A 5499-nucleotide genomic window follows, 5' to 3' on the forward strand; every position below is an offset into this window, starting at 1 on the left:
AAAATATTTCACTAAAGCGTTCTACTTAACCCTTCCAAAATGTCCACAGCTTTGATTTTAGGCCCTTTTTCTAGAAAATTAAAGCAAGAGCTGCTTTCAAATCATAAAGGCTCAAGTTCCTGTTCAAAAAAGCAACACCAACAATTGAAGCACTCAGCCAGGAAACAGAAAACACAGGCTCAGGTCTACAGACTAATTTCAGTGTTGAATTACAGCTTGGGCAGAGATTGGGACTCTGACAATTAACGTCATTAGTGTCTTAGTTTGTGCATTTGCACATTGCATCATCAAGGCACCACACTCACAGATCGGTGTCAGATACCCGACCTGCCAGTAAATACAGCTACATGTACCCACAGATCCTACAGATAGCTGACAGACATTTAGAAATAGGAGGTCTAAAACCAGAAATGAAGGCAGTCCCTGAGCACACATGGAGATGAACAAGCACATACCTACTCTACACACCGTGTATGAAGTATGGGGGACAATTCAGAGCAATGTTCTCACCTCGCTGCTAACTGCCAAGCAAATCTCATGAAGTCTACAAAGCAGGACCTCTGAATGGGACCCAGCCAGGTGGTTGATGCTGAAGAGTCCCTTCTCCTTCAGCTCCCTGAAAGGCAGAAGATTGATTTTTCTCTCCACCAAGGCAGCACCCTCAGCAATTACCAGGCTGGCAGCTCAGTCGAACAATGGGAGGTGCTTTTCAAGGAGTACTTAATGAAATCATGGAACACATTGACCCAGGATGCTGTGGCTGTCAAAAGCATAGACAAACCCAAGAGGCAAAGAGAAGGGTTTCAGTGGTCATTTAAGAAGACAGCCTTCCTGAAATCTCTGGCACATGAGGCCCCTCTGTCACTGCTTCTAGAAGCTGTGAGACCATACTGCTCTTTCTTGTCACCTCCCTCTACCTGTCCCTGAGACACAGTGCCACTGGGCTGTTACTGGGGCATTTTCCTTCTTTGTCAGCCCCAGCAGGCAGTTCAGCAGGGAGAGTCTGCACTGCCACACTGGAGCTGAGTTTCCACTCTACGATCTCGGCCTCTCTGTCACCCCCTCCACTCCACCTCATACATTCCCCAACAAAGCAGCAGGATGTCTCAGGAGATTCCCCCCCCGGGCAAGAACTGTTGAAATTCTGGCTTTTCCCAAAACCCCCTGCCTAAAACAACCCCCACAACAGCAACATGTCATTTGAAAGGTGCAAACAACTCTGTCTCTGAGCACTTGCTTTGTGCAGGCCCTCAGCTACAGGAAGGTATGTGAGGAATCAGGGCTGCAGCACAGGGCTGGTGACCCATCCCACGGGCACCCCTGAGTGTCATCCGGACCCCCACACCTGCAGAAGCTCTCTACACCTCACAGGGCACCAAAAGAAATGGGGAAGAGAAAGCAGAAGAGAAAGGGCAAAACAAAGGTGACTGCACAAGGAGGTGCGTCATGGCAGATTTTTCATGCTTATCCCAGTGGGAATGGAGTCCCTACCCCTGTGTGAATGAAGCATCCAGCAGGGAGTGATCAAAAAGACATCAAAAAGAAAAGCAATATGACCTAATGTTTGTAAGGTTATCACCTCTGGGCCTCCTTCTGCCTGTGTATAATTTTGGGACACATGGTGAGTATTGACAAAACATCTCAGGCCCATATGAAGCAATGAGAAGGAAAAAGTTGAATTCCAAAAGTGCATGATTCCTAAAGGACTTTCTTTCATTTTCCTTCTCTTCTGCCATGAGCCCTTCAGGAGTAATGACAGGCTGAGGGACTTGAAAGCACCACTCAGTCCATTTCTCAGAAAAAGGAACTCCCTGGAGCTGCTTCTGGGACTCCCATGCAGGAGGTCACAGGGAGACCCTGTCACCTTCCATTGCTGTCAGCAGTGGGAGCAGGGAGGAATCTTACTCTGTCCCACTGGGCCAGGGGCCCAAGGCAGCCAAATCTCTACACTCAAAGCTTCTGCCATCCTGCTTCTGCCTTCAGCCAGCAAATCATCTCCTTCCAGAGCTTTGTCTCTTCTCTCAATGTTTCCTTTGCAGCTCCATGGAGCAGCAGGCAAAGCAAGGAAACAGAACGGACCTGCTGCAGCTGCAGCACTGCTGCAGAGCAAGGCCAAGAAAAGGCTGCTCTCAAATCTTTATCCTCTCACTGCTCTGCAGTGGTTTCACCAGTGCCCTTTGGCCCTCTGGGCTCTCGGGGCTAAGAGGCACGAGCAAGACACGCTTCTGACCCACCTTAATGCTAAGAGGGACACAGAGGGAACGGGGCCTTTCTTACCAGTCATCGCTGCCCAGCATGGAGAGTGCCTCCTGCAAGGACTGCTGTGGGTCTGAAGAGGCTCTGTCCTTCTGCCCATGCCCACGGAGTGGCTCCTCTCGGCGCCTGGCACCAGTGGCCGTCTGCGAGGTCACTGTGAGGAGAGGGTCGGCCATGGGCGCTGCAGCCCCGGGCAAGGCCCCGCCATGGAGCGGCCTGCAGCCCCATCTCCCAGCCAGGGCTCCCTGTGGCACACGCTGACACCGGCTCAGAGGCTTCCCTGCTGTCCAGCTCCTGGGGCTCCTTGCTTGCTCCCAGCCTCTCCCAGCTGGGCCCAGCTCCAGCCTAAACCTGACAATTGTCCCCACAGCGCCAGCTCCCCAGTGCCACAGGTGCCGCAGCCAGCGGCAGGTTCCTGCGGCCGCAGAGCTCCCGCTCCCTGCCAGACAGCGCTGCCAGCAGGACTTGCTACCCAGGAGGGAACCCCTCAGGAGCCCCTCTTGTCTCAGCGCCCTGATTTCCCCCTGCCCTGAGGACCGGGGCACTCTGCAACTCCATGAGGAGAGACCTGCAGCTGCCTGGAGACAGCACCAAGCCAAGCCTGAACAACCCAGCCCTGCTGGGCCCGGCTCAATCCCCACGGAGCAGCTACCAGGGAACAGCCACACCTGACCCTTCCCACCTGACAGCGCCTCTGTTCCCATTGACTGCAAATATTCTAGACAGCAGGCAGCTGAGTGCACATCCATTTTAGGCTACTATTGGGAAGGGAGTACTTGATGGATTTTGTTCTTTCCAAGCATCATGAATCTTTCCTCTTTCAGAGCTACACACTGGTTGTATTTCAAGGATGCTGAGGTGAAATTTATTTGCCATCTAATGGACATGTTTGCAAACTCAGCAACTTCTAAGCTTTCTCTTGTGGAAAAATGCAGTTTCCAGACTAGACAATTGACAAAAAAGCCTTCCAAATGCACTCTGAGGATAAAAATATGCAAATACAGATCCACGTTGTTAGCAGACGCACTCTCTTGTTAATTGGTTGATCTGAGTTTGCCTTAATTGAATTTTTTGGTAAGGAAAAAAATTTAGAAGGTATGAGGAAAATCTGATGATAAATGCATTCCTTATGAAACCCATTTTGTCCGGGCTTCTGGCTGTTATTTGTCTCTGCCCAGACAAGGGTGAGATGGGCTCGCTTCCCGGGCTCCAAAAGACAAGACTGGACTCTCAGGTTCGGTCTTCAAGGTTGTTTATTATTTCTTATCTACAAAAATTTTCTTTCTGCCCAGGCAGGGTCCGACTAGCAAGGCAGCCAAAGGCACTCTGACTGCCCACAGGGTGGTCACATCTTTTTATAACAAAGTCTACGTAAACTATATTTATCTTTTGTCTCCAATACTTATCATTTTTATTACTACGTGTACCTTTACTATAAACCTATCAAAAATACCTACGTCACACAGAAAATGGAAGACAAGAAGAAGGAGGAAGAACCATGTGGCAGGCCCCAACTCCCTCCATCTTGTTTTTCCAACCCCCCTGTACCAAAATCTTATAAACTGTACTTTGACCTATAAATGTTCTATTTCTATATCCTTTACACACCAGTGATTCTTATATCCCCACATATAGGTGGTACATCTCTTGCAGGGTCAAAGTTGAGCCACCAGGTACTTTTAGCAACATCCCAAGGCTCCCGAGCTCCCCAAGGGTTCTCTCGGTAGCTCTGGCCCTCAGGAGAGGTGCGCCGAGTTCCCACACATTTGTCATCAAAAGCACTGTCAATCAAAAATTTCATGTCATGCACTCAAAAGCTCATTTTCTAATGTGTAGATGAAAACATTTGCGCTGTCTAAAATCATGGAGTATAAATATTGCACAGAATCTAGATGAACTGCTCTAGACTCTGGAGGGTTTTTGTGCTACCTTGCATGCTCTCACAAAGTATGGAGGAACCATAACATCAAAAATATTCAGACTGAGCTAATCTGGGTGTCACTGAGGTACCCCAGCTGCTGAAACCAGTGATGTCACTGCAGAAGTATGCAGACATACACATCTAGATTCACTATGAATGGAGACCCATGCCAGGCTAGTTCTAGTCAATTCTGAACATGGAACTAGCATCACTAGAAAAGAGCATTCAAGTATCATTCCTAGCTCCCTTCTTCTCATCTCACCCTACCTGGGATCACAGCACAGGCAGGCTACCCACAAAGGAGAGGCAAGAGCCACTGGCGACTATCTGCTGTCTATTTGCTGCAGGCAGCAAACAGCCTGGGAGCAGCAGGCAGCCCCTCCTGGCTGTCATCTGCTGCACAGGGGTGCTGTATTTGCTGGGTGACACAGGAGGCTCTGCTTGTTCCCTCTTGGCACTGCAGGCTGTGGGATGGCGGCAGCCAGGAGCCATCGGGCACTTCTGGGAGCAGCAGCAGCACGACTGCACCAAGCCACTGACGGCCCTGCAGAGACAACCCTTGCTGGGTAGCAGAACAGCTGGCTGCAGAACTGGACAGCAGCACAGGCAGAGGGCCCAGACAGGGAGTGAACAACTGATTGTGGTGGTTCTCGTAGGTGCACGGTGAGCACAGCCTGGCAGACTGCCCTGCAGCTCCTGCCTGCAGTCCCAGCTGCCTCCTGGCACCACTGCTGTAGTTTGGACTATCAGGATGGGCAAAAGCCAGATCTCAGGCCTTTCCCATGACTTTATTCAGTTCAACTTGCCAATGGATTTCTAAGAACCAACTGCTCCAGTACTACCAAGATGGAGTAACTCAACAGTAGATTTGCTGCTGATTCTCAGGACAGACTATGGAGCCAAGATCCCAGCTCTGCTGGATGAGGCAGGGGGCAGTTTGTGCAAGGAAAAACCCGTGGGAAAAAGCTGCCACAGAGCTGGCTTACCTGAGGAGCTGCGTGGGAAGCTCCCATCCCCATGGATGATGTCTGTATTGGGCAGTAAGGGCACGTTGTCCTGCTTCCTGAAGACCTTCTTCTTCAAGGCACTACCAGGGTGTTTTCTGTGCTCTCTAGAAGCTGTGCCATCGACAGGTGCTAGGCTAAAGACTGCAGGGACCAAAGAGGAGCTTGTAAGTGGAGAGTGCTGGACAGGGTGATGATGGAAAGGGCCAGAAAACTTGCCAGAGCTGGGGAACATCTCTTTGTTATCCCAAAGAACTTCAAGTATAACAATGGTATACCACTTTATAGCAAGTATAACACTAACATGGGACAATGAGC

The sequence above is a fragment of the Fringilla coelebs genome, assembly GCF_963513975.1.
Source record: "Fringilla coelebs genome assembly, contig: SCAFFOLD_30, whole genome shotgun sequence".
Classification (NCBI taxonomy): Eukaryota; Metazoa; Chordata; class Aves; order Passeriformes; family Fringillidae; genus Fringilla; species Fringilla coelebs.